Genomic DNA, 24004 nt, shown 5'->3' with positions numbered 1-24004 from the left:
TAAAGGTCTAGAAAACATGACCTCTGAGGGAAGACTGAAACAACTCGGTTTGTTTAGTCTGAAGAAGAAAAGATTGAGAGGGGACATGAGAACAGTTTTCAAGTAGATAAAACGTTGTTACACGGAGGAGGGAGAAAAAGCGTTGTCATTGACCTTTGAGGGTAGGACAAGAAGCAATGGGTTTAAAATGCATCCAGGACTGTTTAGGTTGGACATTAGGAAAAACTTCCTAACTGTCAGAGTGGTTAAGCACTGAAATAAATTGCCCAGGGAGGTTGTGGACTCTCCATCATTGGAGATTTTTAAGAGCAGGTTAGACAAACACCTGTCAGGGATGGTATAGATAATACTTAGTCCTGCCATGAGTGCCGGGTACTGGACTAGTGACCTCTTGAAGTCCCTTCCAGTCCTATGATTCTATGATCTGAACTCTGAGGTGTCTCCAACAATCCCAGAATTCACAAAGGGATTTAGTGGAAACATTTACTTTTTTAAACTATTCTAAACTAATGTCTGTTGCCCACACCCCAGTGTGGCAATCAAGTTTCATTTCTCAGGTTATGGCTACACTAGCAACACTGTAGTGGCACAGGTACAGCTGCGTCGCTGTAGTATAGACACTATTACTGCCAAGGAATGGGTTCTTCTGTGGATCCAGCGGTGTCTATACGAGGACTTAAGTCGGTTTAACTATCTCTCTCAGGGGGGTGAATTTTTCACATCTCTGAACAGCATAGGTAAGTTGATTAAGTTTTAGGTGTAGACTGTCAATGCTTAGCATCTGACGCCTGGTCACTGGCACAGATCACTGGTGCAGATTAAGAGAGAAAAACTAAAGACATGGAAAACAAGAACGAAAGTTATCAAGATATACTTTAGAAAGAAAGGAAAAAAGAGTGAGTAGGACATTGGAGACAGAAAAAAAAAATCACAGTTTTCCCATGTTCAGAAGAGGAATCTACAAACATTTGTAAGTCCTTTGGGTTATGGGGCACACTTGTTTACTTTAAGAGGAGATAACTTGCCATTGGCAATTACCCATTGGAAATGTTAGTCACTTTGCTTACCGCAACTCTGGAAGGCACTCGGGCCCACACCCTAAACAGTATTTTGGCACTTAAATCCCATCGAAATCAGAGAGTTGGATGACTCTGCCTTTGAGGATCTGGGCCTCAGATACCATGGTGACGAACGTGGTAAAAGAACACATATAGGACAGTGTAGCAGAATTCCAAACACACTAATGTTCAATGTATAAAGTTCTGATACATCTTAAAATACACTGCAAGAATTACATTCGTTAAATCCAGACTTTCCAGGATGGGCACCTGCCTTTAATTTAATTTAATTTTGTTCTCCCCTCCCATCCTCGGATAGGCTTTGCCAGAATGCTTTTTTCATTGCTGTGTCCATACTACAAGTGTTGAAGAGCAGACTAGATAAAACACCAAATGGGCTCAGGGCCCAAACCTACACCAATAGAAGTTAGTGGGAGTCTTTGCAGTGATTCAAGGAGAATTTGGTTAGGGTCTCAGTGCAAGGATAGTCCTGCATTTGAGCAAGAGAGCCTGGATGAACCAGGAGGTCCTTTCTCTCCATAGTGCATTCTACATGGTGTATGCTGCAGATTAAGGACAATGCTGGCATTTACTCCAGTAGCTCCATTCTAACCTCATAGACTCATAGACTCGTAGGTCAGAAGGGACCAATATGATCATCTAGTCTGACCTCCTGCACAAAGCAGGCCACAGAACCCTACCCATCCACTTTTATAACAACCCCTAACCCATGACTGAGTTATTGAAGTCCTCATAATGTGCGTTTGAAGAACCTCAGCTGCAGAAGAATCCACAGCAAGTGACCCATGCCCCATGCTGCAGAAGAAGGCGAAAACCTCCAGGGCCCTGCAATCCGCCTGGAGGAAAATTCCTTCCGACACCAATATTGCGATCAGCTAAAGCCTGGCATGTGGCAAGACTCCCCAGCCAGCCCCAGGAAAGAATTCTCTGCAGTAACTCAGATCCATCCCATCCAACATCCCCTCACAGACCATTGAGCAGACTTATCTGCATAATCCAAGATCAGTTGCCACAATTAAACTATCCCATCATATCATCCCACCATAATACTTATCAAGCTTAGTCTTAAGCCAGATAAGTCTTTTGCCCCACTACTTCCCTCGGAAGGCTGTTCCAGAACTTCACTCCCCTAATGGTTAGAAACCTTCGTTAATTTCAAGTCTAAACTTCCTATATCCAGTTGTACCCATTTGTCCTTGTGCTACATTATGTAAAGCTTACAATAATTCCTCTCCCTCCCTAACGTAATCCCCTGATTATTTATCTAGAGCAAGCATATCCCCCCGGAGCCTTCTTGGCTAGGCTAAACAAGCCAAGCCTTTGAGTCTTCCTTCATAAGGCAGGTTTTCCATTCCTCGATCATCCTAGTACCCATCTCTGAACTGTTCCAGTTTGATTCATCTTCTTAAACATGGGACACCAGAACTGCACACAATATTCTAGGTGGTGGCTCACCAGCAGCCTTATATAACGGTACTAAACCTCCTTATCCTTGCTGGAAATACCTCGCCTGATGCATCTAAACCGATTTGCTTTTTTAACGGCCATATCGCATTGGCGGCTCATAGACATCCTGCTATCAACCAAATACCCCAAGGTCCTTCTCCTCCTCTGTTGCTTCCAACTGATGCATCCCCAACATATATCTAAAATTCTTTTATAATCCCTAAGTGCATGACCTTGCACTTTCACTATTATATTTCCATTACCTATTACTTATGACTCCAGTTCACAAGGGTGCCAGATCTTCCTGTATTGGTATCCTGGTCCTCTCCGTAGTAGCAAATACCCCCAGCTTCGTTCATCCGCAAACTTTATTTAGCACATTCCCGCTCTTTGTGCCAATCAGTAATAAAAAGTTAAATAAGATCGGTCCAAAACCGATCCTTGAGGGAACTCCACTAGTAACCTCTCTCAGCCTGACAGTTCCCCTTCAGTATGACCCGCTGGAGTCTCCCCTTTAACCAGTTCCTTATCCACCTTACACCTTTCATATTCATCCCCATCTTTTCCAATTTAACTACAGTTCCCCATGTGAACCGTGTCAAATGCCTTACTGAAATCGAGGTAATTAGATCTACCGCATTTCCTTTGTCTAAGTAAATCCGTCACCTTCTCGAAGAAGGAGATCAGGTTGGTTGGCACGATCTACCTTTAGTAACCATGTTGCAATTCTTCCCAATTACCATTGACCTCAATGTCCTTAACTACTTTCTCCTTAAAATTTTTCCAGACCTTACATACTACAGACGTCAAGCTAACAGGCCTATAGTTACCGGATCACTTTTTTTCCCTTCTTAAAAATAGGAACTACGTTAGCAATTCTCCAGTCGTACGGTACAACCCCCGAATTTACCGATTGATTAAAAATTCTCCGCCGGAGCCTTTAGACCAGCGCACTGTCTGCCAAAATGACTGCGGCAGCTCCACCGGAGCCTTTCCAGCAGCAGACCGTCCGCCGGCACGACTGCGGTAGGTCCACTGGGCCCGCGGGGGTGGCGAAATGGCCATCCCCTAGGCGTCAGAATCCTGGCGCCACTCCTGCTTAAACCTATGCTAGTTTCAAATGTTCAGACAGGGATAAAACACTGCTTACTGGCTCATATTAAACTTGGTTCTGCTAAAATGATTTAATCTCCAGTGTGCAAAGGCAAGGAAACTACTAATAAATGGTCACCAGGTGTTGTTTCAGGAGGGAAGTTCATAATTTTCTGAGCAAACTTCACAAAAAATATAAAGTTGGCTGTCAAGGTTCCTCCCCACTCTGAACTTTAGGGTACAGATGTTGGGGACCTGCATGGACACTTCTAAGCTTAATTATTAGCTTAGATCTGGTAACACTGCCACCATCCAGAAATTTCATGTCTGGAGCACTTCCTCTCCCCGCAAACCTTCCCCTCCCTGGCATCCCTGAGAGGTTTTTCACCAAGTTCCAGTGACACCGATCACACCCCTTGGATCTTAACACAAGGAGAATTTAACCATCCCTCCTCTTTTCCCCCACCAGTTCCTGGTGAGTCCAGATCCAATCCTCTTGGATCTTAAACAAGGAAAAATCAATCAGGTTCTTAAAAGAAAGCTTTTAATTAAAGAAGAAAGGTAAAAATCATCTCTGTAAAATCAGGATGGAAAATACTTTACAGGTAATCAGATTCATATAGCCCAGAGGAACACCCTCTAGCCTAAGGTTCAAAGTTACAGCAAACAGAGGTAAATTCTCTCAGCCAAAAGGAACATTTACAAGTTGAGAAAACAAAAATAAGACTAACACGCCTTGCCTGGCTGTTACTTACAAATTTGAAACATGAGAGACTGATTCAGAAAGATTTGGAGAGCCTGGATTGACATCTGGTCCCTCTTAGTCCCAAGAGCAAACAACCCCCAAAACAAAGAGCTCAAACAAAAGACTTCCCCCCACCAAGATTTGAAAGTATCTTGTCCCCTTATTGGTCCTCTGGTTAGGTGTCAGCCAGGTTCACTGAGTTTCTTAACCCTTTACAGGTAAAAGAGACATTAACCGTTAACTATCTGTTTATGACATTGGCTTTCAAAAGATGTTGAACAGTTTGTTTTGTTTAGTCTAACTCAGGCAGGACGTGAAGCATTTAATCACAGCATCCCTTGCAAAAGGAATATATGAGAGACTATACCAGGTCTATACGAAAGCTGCAAATAATGCTGCTGCTTCCATGGATTTAAACTGTAACCTCTCTGGGGAAGGGACAGCCTTTTTGTTGTGTGTTTGCACAGTGCCTACCACAATGGGGACAGAGGCCATAATTAGGGCATCTAGGTGCTAGGCTAATACAAATAAATAATTCATAGTGATGGTCTGTGACATCAATCCTCTGCATGAGTCACATTCTACACAAACTGCTACAAGACTCCAGAACAATCAACCAGTGAAAATGAGGCACAGCCAGCAGCTCCACTTGGGACTATGCTCACAGCCTGAAAATGTGCCTTGCCTTTAAATTCCATCTCTCATTTGCCTAGTGTCATTTGCTACAGCTGTTCACTTAATTCAGACAGATCACATAATGAAACATATGCTAGAGAAAGAGTCCATTAGAATTCATTGAATACAGCTTTTCATTTGAAAACTCCCCTCAAATATACAGAATTGCTTTACTTGGTTTCATTTTTCAACATTCATACACATAATTGCATTTATTTTTCTAGTCAAGACTGCAAAATAAGTGATAATTTATTATATTACAACCTCCATCTCAGAGGATTATAGCCACAACAGTTCCAGAACACTTATGAAAGGGGTGCACGGTTAAGGAGTGTGGGTTGCTTACTGCAGGAAACTCATACAATTTTTTTTTCCCTTGAGGAAATAGGAACATTGTTGCTATAAGCTCTTTTTTCTACACATACCAGTAACTCCTGGAAAATAGTCTTGCTAAAACAATATATCTTCCATATGCCCAAAAGAAACATGTACAAATACAATGAAGACTTGTAAACTAAGTGTCAAGCATAGGAAATATTTTAGTTTGCTATTCGCAACTGACCTGATTTTTCAGAGGTTCTGAACAGTTTCCTTGTGCAATCAAAGAGCTGAGAGTGCTCAGTATCACTGAAATCAGGCCAAAATGAATCCTTTTAAATAAATAATGGAGTGTTTGAAAACTTTGGGCTTGTTACAGACCCCAGTCCAATGCATTTTGAAGTCAGTGAAGACTCCCATTGACTTCAGTTGACATTGAATCAATTCTATAGTGAGGAAGTTATAGTGCCAGGATAAATATTGTGTAAAGTTTGCATCTCAGTTAGGTACTACAGCACTTGCCACTACACCAGTCCTAATTGGCATCATGCTGCCAAATTGAGTGGTGGTTTTGATGCAGGTCACAGGGTCATCTCTCATCTCCAGAGTGGAAAAGATCTACATTATTAATCAAACCAATCCATTGCAGGAAAGAGTTCTTCTTCGAGGTCAGATCCAGCTCCCATTGAAGTCGAAGGGTTTCTGTGGGCTTCCAGTGACTTCAATGGCTTCCTAAATATAAACGCTATCTGATAAGGGTGTTGAAATTTGCCCCTACATACTAGGAAGATTTTACTCTTATGGTGAGGCGTGTTACTTAATCCTTGGTGCAAGTTATGCTATAAATATTACAGACACGAATAGACTTGAGGTACTGCAGTGAATTTAGTACTGTAGACATTGAAAGAATCCCAGTTTCTCCCACAAGACCTGGGATGTGGATTCCTGTTTCCAGGTCCTTTTCAGCCTGCACTGTTATCCCAGAATCCCTGGTCTTTGGGAAGCCAATAATCCTGTCACTGCCAGTTAAGCAGCAGCAGCACTTTTTCCATTGCCAAGAGAAATGTGAATCTAAACCACAACACTCTTTCCCCAAAGTCACAGGGGTGGCAATTTGCAAAGTAGTTGTCTTCATCACTCCTTCCTATAAGCCCTGCTCCTGGATAGCTCTCATGAAACGACATTTAAACCTCACATCATGAAGCTTGTTTTGCAGAGAGTACTGACAGCCACAAGGGCATCGGTGGAAAAGTGAAAATAACACAGCATATCCTGAGCATAGGGCTCTCTCGTGCAGCTAAGTTTTTCTCCAATGGACTAAAGATCCAAAGCAGAGAAGATCTCATACAGATGACATGGAAACGTTACCTTCCTTTACATTAAAGTGCCATTGATAGCTTCATATGATGCTTTAAAGCATGCTTAGTAACTTCTCAAGATCATGTATGATATGAAACAGATGCTTGCATAGTCTTCTGGTCCATGAAGTCAGACAATTGTACAGGGGTAAATTCCGCTTTTGCATGTGGTCTACAGCAAATAATTCTGATTGAAGACATTATGTAATCCAAAACTCATCTCCCACATATGTCAATGTGAACCTTGTATGAGGCCAAGGATAGAGTAAGGTCTTTATGCAGTGACTAAACTTCGCTATGCACATCCCTTATTGTCATATTCAGCATCTCTCAGTGGGAAAAATGAGCTCCTCTTTATGACACTCAGCATTCCCGGCCTGTTACTCTCCCTGTCCTGTCAACTTTTTTGTCTCCACTTTCCCCCTTTTACATTTCATTCCCCACAGCAACTCCCAACACATCCCTGTTTTCATACTCATCCCGTTCTCCATCTTATCTGCTAAAATGATAAGCAATGAAGTGGCTAATGGTGATACTTCAAGTGCTGTCATTAGGCTCAGAGCTAACACCCAATGAAATTAATGGGGTGCCTACCTATAGCCAAGGAGCACTTTGTGGACCTTGCACTTCTGTCCAACTACTGCTTTCAATTTTGTTAAATACTCTGTTTTCCTCAGATGCTCTCTTCCCTGGCCTTCCATGACTGTTCCTGGTGGTTCTCACCCTGCTGACTGTTTCTTCAGCATCTCCTTTCACGGATCCTCATCCTCCTCTCCCTCTTTATCTGGTAGTGTCCCCCAGGATTCTCTCCTCACTTTACTTATCAAAAACCTGATCTGCTGCCTTTGTTTTAGCAACCACTGTTGTACAAATATCCCCCAGACCTCTATTTTCAGCCATGCCTTCTGTCAGGAATGTATCTCCAACACTGACATCTCCTCCAAAACTCAGCTGCTTATTCCTCCTACTTGTACTCTCTATCCAAATCCACTTCTCTATTTTCTGAAGTTACAGCCTCTGGTTACCTTTGATGCTCTCTCTTTCTTCCCCGTCTTGTTGACTCCTCTTCTTCAATATCACTAGAATCTGCCTGTTCCTCATTGCTAAAACCCTTATCCTTCCCTTAGTCATTACTTGCATGAACAACTATAACCTTCTCCTCTCCCTGGCCTTCCTGCCTCTCCACTCTACCTCGTCAAGTCTATCCAACGTTTTAGCTAAGTAAATGGTTCTCCTCTTGCTGCTCTAGCTAAAGTCTCATTTGCATCTACTCCCTCTTTTGTTCTTTACACTCTTTCCAGCCCTCTTGCTTTACAGCTTTGTCAATGAACTGCCCTCATCCACCAGGCTATGTCTGCCTTGCACACTCCTCCTTCAGGCCCATTTCCCACAACAGCACTTTCTTCCTTCTCATCAACAGTTCTCTCAACCTCCCTTAGACAGGATGATATAGGACAACATCCAGATCAGATCAGAAACCCTTTAGGAAAGGGAACCTGTCTGGTCTGTACACTATAAATGACTTGATAATAAATAAATACATAGAAAATACAGTACAGTAATTCATGCACCCAAACATGCAGGTTTGGGTACTGATTTTCAACAGTGCTGAGATTCTGTTGTCTTCAGTTGGAGCTGTGGATATGCAGCTCATACCAAAATCAGGTCCTTAACCTGGTAACTGTAGAAATCTCCAGACTATAGATGAAAGTGTCTACAGGCAGAACTGAGGCCAGCATTGCTAAATGAATTGTGAATTACGTGAGTTTCCAGCAGCTAAGGTTTCTGTTGCTGTGAATTACAATATATTAATGTGTGCAAAAGGACAATATTATTCTCAACCTTACCTCTATTTTAAAGGGACTTTGGGGATAAGTATTTAAAAGACAGGGCCTGATTCACTGATATGTTGCTTCAGTTTTATACCAGAGCAACCCCATTAATTTCAATGCAATTACATAGGTTTAGTGCTAGAATAAAAGTGGCAAATCAGGTCTACTTTGCTGAAGATTCTTAAAACAATTTCTTCATATGGAAATAAAACAAAAGGCTTCTCTCATCCTGCCCCCCTCACATCACCCCAAATCATTTATGGAGAATTTAATTAGAAACCCAAAGTGTTCACACCTCTCTATATGGCTGAATGACACCATTTCTTGGTTCTATATATACAGCAAACTCAAGCTCTTTAAAAGGACCATTGCGATTGGGACTGTGAAATAGCGGCTATTAGATTCATGGAGCTTGCTTTAGAGAGGTGCAGAGATTAGCCTGTGAGGTGCTGAAAGCCCTCAGCTCCCACTGGAGTCAATGGATGCTGAGGGTTTTTTTTCTCCTGCTGATGATAGCTCATCTCAATTGATTGGACTCTTCCAGTTGGTATGCGTACTTCCACCTTTTCATGTTCTCTGTATGTATAAATATCTCCTGTCTGTGTGTTCCATTCTATGCATCCAAAGAAGTGAGCTGTAGCCCACGAAAGCTCATGCTGAAATAAATTTGTTAGTCTCTAAGGTGCCACAAGTACTCCTGTTCTTTTTGAGGGAAACTGGCACCTTAAAGGACTGGACCCATAAAGGAAGAATACATAGGGTGTGTGGCTTTCATGTCTTCTCTCCCAGCCCTGTCATGTCATTACAGGAGTGCCCTTGAGAGTGTTAGGGTCTGGCTAATAGTGATAATGGTAAGGTGTTAATGTTCACACCAGGGGTGCTAGGTTCCTGATAGTGTTCACAGAGGAGGAGGAAAGACTGACAATAGTTCAAATGCACCATTTAGCACAGCTAGGATAGGGTGCTTGTATGGACCCCTGAGGACAGCAATTCATTCTGGGCCATTAAAACCTCCCCAGAAGTCTCTCTTTCAGACTCCTTTGATAATACATCTCGAATCTCCCACACATTCTGGGAGATTATCAGTGAGCAGACTAAGTGTCTGCACAGTACTCTGGGTGAAGTATGACTTAATTACAAAAGTGCCATTGAAGTATACACAGGACATGTATTGACCTTGACCTCTCTTCAGGGAGTGTAAGAGGACATTTTAATTTTACAATCAGTGTGAAAACTGCAAACTAGTGAAAATTCAAATGTAATTCCCCTTCTTCACCAGAGTGCATCTTAAATGCACTGAAATATTAATGGTCAGTTCTTCTGATATCTCATCTTCTGTAATAAATGTCTGCCTTTAATACTGGAAGCTCTTATGAGACACTCACAAAAAAATCTAAGGGTATGTCTAAACTACAGTAGAAGACCTGTGGCTGGCCCAGGAAAGCTGAGTTGGGCACATGTGGCTTAAAGTTCTAATTTAGATGTCTGGGTTCAGGCTCAAGCCCAGGCTGTAAGACCCTTGAGGGGGGAGGGTCTCAGAGCCTAGGTGCCAGTCCGAGCCCAGATGTCTATGCTGCATCTTTTAGTCCCACAGCCCGAGCCCCATTAGCCAGCTGACCCAAGCTCTGAGACTCAGCGTTGAGGGTTTTTATTGCAGTGTAGATGTACCCTAAAGGGTCTAACATCCTCATGTCAAGAATTATGTTACTCTGTGGATAGTTTGTTTAATATCAACTGGCTTATTTGCAGAATAAGGTATTACTTAGTGGGAGTGAGGGGTCTGGGCAAAGTTAGCTCCTATATAAATCTAAGTTTGGTCCATATGAAGATGTTTCCCCTTCTTCTAACACCATTGTTCAGTTCTGACACCAGTGTTGCTCTTCAAGGCAGTAGCAGAGGTTTGGGGATTTGCATGTTGGCTTTTTAGTTCAAGGGAAATCAGTGAATCTGGGAATGCTCTGCACGTAATTTGTTTTATTGATGGATACACCAGTTCTGACAAGAGATGTTCAAAGAGCATGCAGGACAATCTATTCTTAAAGGAATATCAGTCTAACACTAAAGCTGGGTTTCCCATGGGCAACTCTGGTCAGCTGAGACAATCAGAGCCTGAGGAATACAGCAAATTCTCTTGCTGCTCACAAAGCAGCCTCTCTCCCAAAGCTGCTTTGACATACAACTCTGCATAATCCAAAACTAACACAGCTTGTCTTCCCAACCCATCAAAACTTGCTCACACATTAAGAAGAACTTGAAAGAGTACGTGTAAGAGTGCTATCTGGTAATGCCTGACATAACATTAAAAAACCTCCTATGTTCCCTGTAAAAAGAACAGGAGTACTTGTGGTACCTTAGAGACTAACAAATTTATTTGAGCATAGGCTTTCATGGGCTACAGCCAACTTCATTGGATGCATGCAGTGGAAAATACAGTAGGAAGATTATATATACACAGAGAACATGAAACGATGGGTGTTACCATACTCTAACTAGAGTCATCAGTTAAGGTGAGTCTGATTTGAATTATAACATTCAAAAACCAGTCGGAAAACACTTCAATCTCCCTGGTCACTCGATTACAGACCTAAAAGTTGCAATATTACAACAACAAAAAAACTTCAAACACAGACTCCAACGAGAGACTGCTGAATAGGAATTAATTTGCAAAGTGGACACCATTAGATTAGGGTTGAATAAAGACTGGGAGTGGATGGGTCATTACACAAAGTAAAACTATTTCCCCATGTTTATCCCTCCCCCCCCACACACACTGTTCCTCACACCTTCTTGTCAACTGCTGCAAATGGACCATTTTGATTACCATTACAAAAAGTTTCTCTCTCTCCTGCTGGTAATAGCTCACCTTAACTGATCATTCTCATTAGAGTGTGTATGGTAAACACCCATTGTTTCATGTTCTCTGTGTATATATAATCTTCCTACTGTATTTTCCACTGCATGTATCCAATGAAGTGGGCTGTAGCCCACGAAAGCTTATGCTCAAATAAATTTGTTAGGCTCTAAGGTGCCACAAGTACTCCTGTTCTTTTTGCAGATACAGACTAACATGGCTGCTACTCTGAAACCTGTCATTATGTTCCCTGTGTAGCACTACACTCACTCATGAATCTGTGAAGTTAAAAAACAAACAAACTGAAACATCTTTAATTGTACACAAAAAGCAAAGGGGAGGGGTGTGACTAGAGCATAAAAGACCTTTGCTTGTATGGGGTAGAGAACACTGGACTGTCTACAGAAAGACCAGCTCACATCACATAAGTTGAGGGGGATGTCCATGTGCTAGATCAGTGGTTCTCAAAGCTGGTTTGCCGCTTGTTCAGAGAAAGCCCCTGGCAGGCCGGGTCAGTTTGTTTACCTGTCGTGTTCTTAGGTTCAGCCAATCGTGGCTCCCATTGGCAGCAGTTCGCCGCTCCAGGCCAACAGGGGCTGTGAGACGGGTGGCCAGCACATCCCTCAGCCTGTGCCACTTCCCACAGCCCCTATTGGCCTGGAGCGGCAAACCACGGCCAGTGGGAGCCACCTGCGGACGCATCAGGTAAGCAAATTGGCCTGGCCCATCAGGGACTTTCCCTGAACAAGCAGCGGACTGGCTTTGAGAACCACTGTGCCAGGTGATATTTAAAAAGAAAAAAAAAAAAAACCACAACACAGGTTGGTGAGATCTGCTCAGAGTTTTGGAACAGTCCTGATGAGATTGCTCACTGAGCAGAGTGAAGGTAATACAGTTAAGAAAGTGCTTGATAGCTGCAAACTACCAGTGAATTATTTACCACTTCTCACCTGTCCCAAATTATGGAATTTCGCTCTAAAATTTACACTGGTTCAAGACCCAGAAAAAATATTCAATCCTGGACCAGTAAAAAAATGTAAGATCTAATTTCTCAACCTATCAGCCTAGAAACAAAATGATAAATTGCCTCTTCCATTGGTATAGGCTTTTTAACACTTATATATGAGATAAAATACCTTAACCTTCATCCAGTGTCAAGAAAAAAGTTCCCTCACAACACAATTAATGGAAGTTTGTATCCCAAATGCATTAAGAAACCAAGAACAATTATTTCATGTTTTTAGATGAAAAAAAACTTTAGCAAATTGAAAGAACTAGCAGAAGTATCATTCAGTGAGAGCCTATATTCAATTTTTGCACACCAGTATCAATGTGAAATGGTCAGTGCATACTGATTCATTGCATTTTCCACATTGCTTGTGGTTCCTTCCAGTCAGCTGATCTTGGGAAAATGTAGCAACATCCACTGCCAAGTTGGCTAAATGGTCCCATGGTGGCTGGTTTTCGATGGTAGCCGAAGGATTTGAGTGCTCCTTTGATGGCTTGGTGAGATGATGGGTATCAAGAATTCTTCTCTTTATACGTGCATCTATGAGTCTTTTTCCTAGATTGACAAGGAACAAGAGCCTTGTTTGTCTTGGTCAACATGGTGCCAAGCAGGATTGTTGTTGACTCAGACAATACAACTTGCAATACCAGCAACATTAAGTATGTTGAAGGAAAGAGCCATTGGGCATCTACTCATCATGCCCCTCAGGAGTATGTTCTTGCAGGATGGTACATGTTATTCACACCACTTTTAGTGTCATTGTAGTAGAGAATTATGTGAGGTTTCTTTTTGTCTCTTTCTACAATCCGTCATGATGCATGATTGATAGCATTACCACTGACTTCCCCTTCTTTGGAACACAGGAAACGAGGTGAATGGCCCACATACCTTAACACTGATGACAATTTTTCTTAGCTTCAATGTGGCTGCATCTCACTGAACATACTGACTTCTTTCATCACAGTATTCCAACATTGGTCACATTTTTTGCTGAGTAGATCTTTATCAAACTAAATAGTGGTGAAGAAGGTATACGCAACCATGTTTCTTCCAGTCTTAAAACAGGGCTAAACCATCTCCTTCATAATGCAATCACCTTGGTCATTTCTCTTTGTGATGTAGGTTGTTTCCAAGGAATACCTCTCCATTCAGAGGATACAATGTCACAGTATCACACCACCACTAGATCTTGATACCATATTTTGCCGTGTTGGTATATACTATGTTTTAGACATCAATGTCCTTTTTTGGCACCAGGTGCTCATTGACAGTTATGTCTGCTCCAGGAGTATAAAACTTTATCAATTACTGTACAGACACTTTCTATACATCCCAAAATGTAGCCAGATTGGCTGATGGTCTCCATTATTCTCTCACGTTTTTGTTGTGCCAAGCGATAGTCTGAATAGCTACAGGCTCATTGTTGCCCAGAAGAAAGGGACGTTCTGAGTGTGGATTCCATAATCCCTCCAGGCCTTTATGATTCCCTGATACACATCAGCCAGAATTAGAAGGTCAGTGTAGGCTTTCACCTTGGTTTTGTTGAGCGGTTTCCATTCCTTGTTTTTGTCTGGATTGCCGTCATTCCATTCTCAGCATATGCAATCTGCCTCTTTAAATCTCTCTCATCACAATGTGGAAAATGTCTTCTGTGAGGAAAAGCGCCAATGTTTTTACCAATGTATCTTTTTGAGCATCACCTCTTACACCTGACTGTTCATGGATAACGTCCCGGCATGGTCTGCAATGAACCACTCGCAGAGACAAACCCCATATTCTACCACTCTTGCCACTCATGGAATCACAGTCCATGCTGGGGACAGTGGCAAGTTGGCTCAGTTCACCGAGTACTGCAGTGCTATGCTTCCTGCCTCCGCATGTTCTCCTTACTCTATGAAGGCTGTAGGATACATTTACTCCATGTAGATACTGTGCTGGTAATATGAGCTCCTCATTACTGAAGATGAGCTTGATGAACAATCAATGGAAACATGGTCTTACTTCTCAGAGCAACTCTCAACATGATCTAGTACAAAGTCACTAGCATCCAATTCGTTGTCATTACAGGATGACTCACTTTCAGAACAGCAAATCATTTTTCTAAGGTCAGAAGCAGAATATTGTGCCTGTTTGTTTGTCATCTTGAATTGTGCAACACAGCAAATCCCCTTAAGAGTCTCCTGCATCTGCAGTGTTTGGAGCACAATATCTAGACAGAAAATCCCTTCAAGAATATTAGGCAAGAGATGCAGCAAGACTTAACAAGCCTAGATTTTAAGGTACCAAGCTCTCTGGAGTACCTTGTACCTTAGAGTGACTGTATGCAGCAACCACTGTCACCGCAATGCATTATCAATCAATGTATGCAATGTCCTAAAGCAGCGAGTTGGATGGCCACTAATCCATGATATATCGTAATATGTATGCTCCTGAGGATTACCCCACAAATACATTAGCATATGAAAATTACATTTATGTTAAAAAAACAGCTTTTGCTTAGTGAAGGAGACATAGTTACCACAATTGTTATACAAGATATTCTCACTAGACGCAAACGTGTGAACAGAACTACTAAAAATACTAGATAACAGTGCAATACATTTGCACAAATGTACCCCACATACTTTTTAAATACAGAAATATCTTTCATCTAATTTGTTTCTCTGAATTGTGTACACGTGCCTCAGTGGCAATGTCCTAAAACAGCATAGTTGAAGGGCCACTCATTCATGAGTTATGGTTACATATCTGCTCACTGGGTATAATATTATCCCATTAATGTGGTTGAGAGTTAATCAAACAATATTGTTTCTACAATATATTGTAGGTTTTTTTTTCCCTTTCCTCTGGGATCTGCACTACTGAACTCTATGTATTAGAAGAACCTGGCTTTAGAGAGCGAAGAATACATAAAGTACCAGTATTTGGGGAGAGATATCTAAAAACATCGTAAAGATATCTCTTCTCTAAGAGATGCAAAATAGAATGTATGGTAAACTGGCACACAAATTTTTATTGAAACTCCTTTGGTCATCTGAAATCCATGCCAGTAAAGCCTTTAACACCACACACAATCACGTTTGCTCATTCTCTCAGACACTCACTGAACTAAACTCACTGCTGGCAAGAACATGCACACTGCCAATGACTTAAATGCCAGCTGTGAATTTGGCCTGTTGTACTTACTGCAGCACATACAGTACAAAAGACAAAGGGCTCAGCAGACATTCATTGGGAATGTCTGTAATGCTTAAACACAACAGGATGAAGAGACAAGAGGATTTTCCTTCTGAAATTTTAAGTCAACCCATTAATATTAACTAATGAAGATGTTTGTGAATTAAATGCCACTTGTCTTTATTCCCAGCTGGAAGTAAAGGGAGGTGGGGCACTAAGAGAAAACAAACAAGGTTTAGAGGGAGAGTGATGGGACTCCGGTAACAGACAGTACAATGCAAATTATTTGTTGAAGTAAATTGCCACAATTCCAGCCATTTAGATGGAACTGTGCCAAATTACTTCAGCAGAGAATTTGTCCCTTTATTAGTGAATGCTGTGTGCTTCCAGAAAAATCCCATTCAGCTTGGAATTCCAAGGCTGAGAATTTTTATTTCAATATCAAAACTGTAAACTAATCTATTTACTTGGTAGGGGGAAAATTGACTCATTCTGAGTAATTTCCCTTGAAAAAGATAAATAATAATAATAAAAAACACACCACATACAGACAGCTGAGGCAGATTTCTTTCTCCATTGCAGATGAGAAATTGCATCATGATTCATCATATACACAGTAGGATTCTAATTTGTTCTTTTAACAAGTTTGTTTGTTTAATTCCTTGTAAGCAAGAATTAATACACTCAGACATGAAAAAATGTTAATTTATATTGCATTGCTTTTCAAAAGTACAAATCTTGCGTCGAACTCCTGTTGGCATCCAATCCAGCCTGAAGAAGAAAGGCAAAAACAAATGCATGAACTGTGCTTAGAGGTACAATGTGTTTAGTTTGTCTAGCACCAGTTTCTCATCCACTGAAGAACATCCTCCTCATCTGACAGTGGACACCAATGTGAAGTGATAACCCCAGCAGGAAGGGCTGGGTGGGAGCTTTCAAAAGATACGGTATATTCCACCAGAATCCAGTGGATTGGACTCTCTACAAGGGGATAGGCATAATGACTTAGTGGGCCAAACCTTCTCCTAAATTAAAGTTCACTCAGTGCTAGTGAAGTCAGTGGGGTTTAAGTCAAAGGAAAATTCTCTCTGCTGGCTCTAAATCATGCATGTGATGGTGTGTAATCCCATGTGTGAAATGCACATTTGAATGTCCAGACTGGGTGATTAATCACTCAAGCAGCAATAATGGACGATCGCCCTGATGTGTGCATTCCCTGTTGAAGCCCAGAAAGTCATCTATTGTCACTCAAATGGGAGAATTGTCCTTCTGGGAGGAGAGAGGTACCCCTGCCCTATCTTTGCCACACCTGAGGGGAGGAAGCTTTCTCCGGTCTCTACCTCTCACAGAAGAGAGGCCCAATCTGAACAAAGAGGAACAGTGGCAGGTTGTGCCACACAGCAGCTTGTTTGGGTGGCCTCTGCCGCTCCAAACGAGGCGCGAGGCATAGGGGGGTCATGTGATGATGTACCTAGGGGTGCAGCTACATGGCAGTAAAAGACTTGCAGCATGGCTGTAGCTGGCCCAAGTAAGATGACTCTGGCTCTCAGGCCGCAGAGCTCTAAGATTTCAGGGTAGACATTTGGGCTTGGGCTGAAGCCCTGGCTCTGACACCTTGCAACATTTTCACTGCACGTTTTAGCCCCGTTGCCCAAACTCCATAAACCTGAGTCAGCTGACCAGGGCTCTGAGATTCAATGTTGCAGGTTTTTAACTGCAGCATGGCCATACCCTAGCTAGCCTTAAGCTAGCCCTGAAGCGAATCAGAGTATCCTCCAGGCAGCTCCCAATAATAGTGTTTCTACAGAGACCTAGTCTCACATTAAAGCTACCTTCTCCATCAGGATCTAAAGGGGAAGATGGCACAGTAAACACTATGTGCCGTTCTATGGGGATGAATCTGCCTCTTGGGTGAAGCAGTTGCCACTGCTGCAGCAGGACTCACATTGCACTAATGTAATGAAAGAAGCCCAGCGTGGAGCAGAAGTGACAGACAATAAAACAGCTCACTATTTTTGCAGTGTGACAAAAAGAAATGAAAACAATTTTGCAGTAACAGCTCCAAGCCCATGAAGACAGTGGTGGCCTCTGAATGCAAAGTCATGTCATAGACTTATAGACTTTAAGGTCAGAAGGGACCACTATGATCTTCTAGTCCAGGGGTAGGCAACCTATGGCACACGTGCCGAAGGCAGCACGCGAGCTGATTTTCAGTGGCACTCACACTGCCTGGGTCCTGGTCACCAGTCCAGGGGACTCTGCATTTTAATTTAATTTTAAATGAATCTTCTTAAACATTTTAAAAACCTTATTTACTTTACATACAACAATAGTTTAGCCGTATATTATAGACTTATAGAAAGAGACCTTCTAAAAATGTAAAAATGTATTACTGGCACGTGAAACCTTAAATTACAATGAATAAATGAAGACTCGGCACACCACTTCTGAAAGGTTGCCAGCCCCTGTTCTAGTCTGACCTCCTGCACAATGCAGGCCACAAAATCTCACCCACCCATTCCCGTAACAAACCCCTGACCTATGTCTGAGCTATTGAAGTCCTCAGCTTGTGATTTAAAAGACTTCAAGATGTAGAGAATCCTACAACAGGTGACCCAAGCCCCACACTTCAGAGGAATGCAAAAAAAACCCAGGGCCTCTGCCAATCTACCCTGGAGGAAAATTCCTTCCTGACCCCAAATATGGTGATGAGCATGTGGGCAAGACTCACCAGCCAGATACCCAGGAAATAATCATCTGTAGTAACTCAGATCCCATCCTATCTAGTGTTCCATCACAGGCCATTGGGCATATTTACTGCTAATAGACAAAGATCAATTAATTGCCAAAATTAGGCTATCCCATCATACCATCCCTTCCATAAACTTATCAAGCTTAGTCTTGAAGCTAGATACGTCTTTTGCCTCCACTGCTCCTCTTGGAAGGCTATTCCAGAACTTCACTCCTCTGATGGTTAGAAACCTTCGTCTAATTTCAAGTCTAAACTTCCCGATGGCCAGTTTATATCCATCTGTTCTTGTGTCCATATTGGTACTGAGCTTAAATAATTCAATTCCTCTCCTTCCCTGGTATCAGTGTTGTCAATAGCTGCCAGAAGGGATGTTCAGGCTGTCAGGTGCCCTTCCAAAACCAGAGCTAGGAACTGTTCCCTACATTCTTCTCAGCATATCTCAGCATGTTTAGAAATTGCAAAGAAATTAATAAAAGGTATATTTAGACAAGACTACTTGATGTTGGCCACTCTTCTTTGAAAAGCAGTGGTGGAATATGCCTTTTGGCCATGTAAATCCAGTCTGTTGTAAGCCTTGTCTTTAGGAGCAGCTTTAGGATAGACCTGTTCAGATCACTCATTAACAGCTGTAATCACCAAGAAATCAGAAACTGATTGGTTAAAAATCAAAGTGCTGCTGAGAAACTTGTGTCCACCTACTTGGCCATAGGTGGTACAGAGGTTGGGGGTCAGAGACTTTTCACTGGCTTTAACAAAGCTTCATTAATGGGGTGGGCAACCCCTCCCAGGGCAGGGATCTGTGCCACAGAGGCTGTGCAGGTTTTCTTGCACAAGCCCTAAGAGTGCAGGCTAAGAAGTGGCCACTCTCCACATCAGGTCCTGAAAAATGCTGAAGTCCTCTGGAAGGCAGATGTCAATTCTAGGGTGAGGGCTTCACTTGTCCAAGATAAAATTACAGGGGGGAACCTCTAGGGGTTCTTCCATTATTTCTCCTTCCTCCACAGGATCCAATTCAGTGGGTGGAGGAATGATGGCAGAATCCTGAACCCGAGGGGGAAACCTCCTCCTAGACTGAAATTGTGATGGAAGTCTAGAAAGCTGCAGCGCAACCCAAGACCAATTAGGCTATGGGGGATAGTGCAATGTCTGAGACACCCACAGTGATCCTTAGGACCTGTAACCTGGGTACGAGCTCTGTAAGAGGATTTAAAAGGTCATGAAGGTGATGCAGATTCCTCCCTTTCAGAGTCCAAAGAAGAAATGTAAGTTTCTTCAGAAAAGGGAGGAGAGGTCCCCTTATGGTTCTGAGGTGATATGGATACGGCAGACACCCAAAGATCCAAAGAAAGCAAAGGTCGAAGCAGTCAGCATGCCAATGAGGTGAGCACTGCTGGCATGATGGAGCACAGACATGCTGCTGACTGCGGATGATGTCAAAGACGCCAGCAACACAAGTGTGCCAAAGGTGCTGCTCATGCAGGTGGTGCCGAAGACACTGAAGTTCCCCTAACCAAGTCGATTGTGGCAATGGAGAGTCTGGTAGGGGAAGGCACAGAAGATCTCTTGCAAGCAAGAAAGCCCACAGAGTATAGAGAGCACCAAAACAGGTAAGTGTTCATCTGGCGATGCTGAAATAGACTGGATTGGCTGGAATGATGATGAAGTATCTGGTAAAGGTGAATAAACTGGCCTTGATAGCCCCAAAGGAGCCTGAGGGCTGATCTACACTAGGGGAGGGGATCGATCTAAGATACGCAACTTCAGCTACGTGAATAACATAGCTGAAGTTGAAGTATCTTAGATCGATTTACCTACCGTCCTCACAGTGCGGGATCGATGTCCGCGACTCCCTCTGTCGACTCCGCTAGTGCTGTTTGCGTTGGTGTATTTCTGGAGTCAACAGGAGTGCGTTCAGGGATTGATTGCTACCCGCCGATATGGTCGGTAGTGAAGACGTACCCTCAGTCTACAATGAAACCTCAGACAGACCTAGTGAATGCTGTCTGTGGTACCTTGAAAAGATACGAGAGGGCTTACTGGAAGTCTTGAAAGGAGAAGACCCAGGCTTTAAGTGCTTGTCAGCATCAAACTGTCACTTTGAATTGTGGGAAGTTGGGATCGGGGTGCTTGTCATGGACTCAGAATCTGCTACCTCATGGTCAGGACTCCGTTCTGACATAGGATGCAATGCCTCTTTCAGAAGGTGAACTTTCAGGCATAAATCTCTGATTTTTAGTCCTGGTAGGGAAATTTGAAATGCTGGCTAATTGAAGCAAACACCATGGGGAACTCCAGCTCTTGTAACAGGTAGTGAGAAGGAACTGAGAGAAAGATGGCAGACTTGTCCCATTTATGCCCTCAGATGGGCACACGAAGAGACTGGGGCACATACCACCTACTGGTACTTCTGGCAAAAGTCTCTGACTTGTGCACTGGGTGCACACACACCAGTACTGGAATGAATATGTGCATAATCACTCAAAGGAGAATGCAATAGCTCCACAGAATGAACCAGGGGTAATAGCAAATCTAACACTTAATCAGTGTCAACAATGTGACACTGCTGCAAAAAGTGCACGCCATATTGATTTTGTATTCATAGTGGAATCGTATGTAATACAATTAAAGTACTTACTCCACTCTAATCAGCCCTGATTAGATTCTCTCTGGAGTTAATTAGTTAATGCTTGTAAAGCGCTTTGAACCCACAAAATGTTAAATACTTTCATTATTATTACGATTCGGCTGTTACTGGGCCAGACATGTCCAAGGTGCTGGGAATGCTGCAAGTGTCGCAGCCTGGTAAAAGGCTTTTATTTTTGACCGGCTGATCATAATGCAGGATACTTTTCTTACAGAAATGTTTGCCTCTAAGAAACACACACACAGAGGTGTACACATGCATCTCATAAGCTCAAGGACTGTATTCCTCGAGCACCATCCAATACTAGTACTTAAGAAGGAAGACGGAAGTTGGAGGGGGGCAGAGACTGCATGTCACCCTGCATTGGAGGAGAAGGAGAAGCAATAGAATAGGCTTGTTTTCTGTGGCCAGTTCATGTAGAATAGAGTTGAAACCATTGTCCTGCCAGTGCTGCCCTATGGACTATTGAATCAATGCCTAGTAAACGCGGGGTTCAGTTTTGGGAAACGACTCCAAAAAGACATCACATACATTGGAGAGAGCTGAGAGGAAAGCAAGAGCAATGAAAACAGGCTTGAGGGCATAGGGAGGGAAATAAGACATACCGTGCGAGGAAAGATTAAAAAGGACTGGGTCACATTGAGTCCTGAGAAATGAAGGCTTAACTGTCTATAGTACATAAAGGGAGGTTATAAAGAGGGCAGCAACTGATTATTCTCACTAGTCAACAAGAACAGAACAAGAAATAATGTGATGGAGAAAAAATGTAAAATTGAGGGTAAGAAGTAGGAAAAATTTTACAACTGAAATAGTCAGTGGAACAAGTTGCAAAAAGGCAGCAAAATCCCCCTCACTTGGGATATTAAGGCTTGATTAAACATCCATCTGTTAAGGAAGATTGTTATAATCTCTCCTGCTACAACGCAAGGAGGTAGACTAGAAGTCCTACCTAAATCAGTGGATGGGTAGCCCATGACTTATCTCTGTCAGATTTTTAAAAGATAACATTTATTTATTTAATAAAACACCCAACATCTGAGATCTTAATTCTCCCATTACCTTAGCCCTTTGTTTCCTGTCCTGGGCAATTTATCACAGAATTCATGGCAAACAATATTATTTGCTAGTAATGATCAAAAATAAAATGTCCACAATCTTTACATTGATGATGGAGTGTTTGAATCTTTTGGGGCATTTTCATTCAAAGAATAAAGAGCAGAAAGTTGTCCTTGGATGGAGACTCTGTAGCAGAGTCTCAGCATGGAAATAAAAATCACAATAGATTAAGCATCTGTTTGAGAAGAGCACTCACAGCTCCAGCTGAAGTCAGTGGGGCCTGTTGGTGTTTGGGAAACCAGACACCGAATGTACATAAAAACAGTATTGATCATGGAAATGCTGATCCAGGCTGGAGTAGAGTGGTGCTACATCTTGCCACCGCATGAGAGCAGACATAAAAAGTACTACTGATGAACAAATCTTGTACCCATCTAGAAAAAGTCACTCTTCCCATGGACTTTGGATGCCACCAAAGATTGCACAATGTGGTACCTCCTGCTGTAAAGCTAGGATATGGCCTAAAATACCATCATGGTAACAAAAAATACAATGGTATAGTACTAATTTTTCTTCTGCTATTAAAAATACCATGGTTTAGTTTGTTTGTGTGCACGGACACACACGCACCATTGAGGGTTCTGTTATCTATAAATGGATTTATATAGGACTCCAATGTGTGTAAGTATATATGTAGAGAGATACTTGGCCCAACTTTTCCAGCCTGAGTACAGAACAAGATGTCCCACTTCGGGTGCCAAAGCCTAAGTGTCCCAGATTGAAAATAGGTCTTGCATGATTGCATAGCATGCTTACCAGGAGAAAGTTACTAACTACTTTCACTAACAATTATGCATAGTCATATCCAAATAAAGCAATATTTCCTTGCAGTTAGAATGGGAGAACTGCTGTATCTGGTATCACAATTTATTTGTACTACAGTAGCATGCCCAGATCAGGTGTGGTGAGTGCTGTACAGACACTAAATCTAAACTGAAAACAAGATGCAACCAGGGCATAAATGAAAACTGGAAGCAACGGAGGAATTGCTCAGTCATTGGGGCTGCTGTGGCATATTTACTTTCTAATGGCAATAGCTGAACACAGAGATGAGAACTGGCCTCAACACCAGTGACTGAAGTAGACAAACAGGATGAGGCGCTATGACTGTACCAAACAAAGAAAGAGCTGTTGGGGACTTTGCTCTTCCCCTAGCGGAGGAATGGGAGCTGTTGTCCCCCTCATTCTAACCACGACAGGGAAAAAAATCCCTACTGGACAACACTCTGGCTTAATTTTGCCCATTTTCCTCATGCTTACCTTGTCAAAACACAATGCAGTAAGTGGAAACAACGAACTCTTGTGTTGGCAAAATGGATCAGAGACCAAAATCATCAAAAGTGACCAGTGATTTTGGGTGTCAAATGTTACACCTCTAACATGGCTGATTTTCAGAAGGTGGCTGCAGAACACTCCCTGAAAATCAGGTACCTTTATAAATGTCTATTTGAACACCCAAAATCACTAGTACTTGGGAAAGTACTTATTTGACAGTCTAGCTTACCAGATTCTAACTGCCAAGAGGAAGCAGTATTTCTAGGAGTGATGCTGAAGCATCAGACAACTTTCCAGAGAAGAACTTTCAGTTTAGATATCCTCGAAAACAGCGGACTTAAATGTCTGTATCCACTAATAAATCATTAACTTATGTTATTAGTCTCTCTCTCTGCTGGCATTCTCAAATACTGGAACACAATTTGCTTCCTGGAACTCAAGACTAGTCAGGGTGGGTCCAGGTCCAGTTTCTCCCATTAGTTCATTCTTCACAGGGAACCAGCATTTGTCACCTTTATACTGTATACCCAAACACCACAGATTGCTAGTTCACAGCACTGACGTTAAAGCGTAATGAGCTGTTAGAAAGTCTGACATCCCTGAACTTCCCGAAGAGACTGATCCTGCAAGGTGTT

General features: G+C 42.3%; 1 protein-coding gene across 5 annotated transcripts in view; it reads right to left on the bottom strand.

The window, feature by feature from the left end:
- The window catches only part of PTPRT (protein tyrosine phosphatase receptor type T), a 715857-nt gene that overhangs the window by 518544 nt on the left and 173309 nt on the right, over positions 1 to 24004 (bottom strand). The window lies entirely within an intron of this gene.

This window comes from Chelonoidis abingdonii, chromosome 14 (assembly GCF_003597395.2).
Source record: "Chelonoidis abingdonii isolate Lonesome George chromosome 14, CheloAbing_2.0, whole genome shotgun sequence".
NCBI classification, from domain to species: domain Eukaryota; kingdom Metazoa; phylum Chordata; order Testudines; family Testudinidae; genus Chelonoidis; species Chelonoidis abingdonii.
Note: the sequence above shows the minus strand (reverse complement) of the source record. Positions and strands in the feature narration are given on the sequence as shown.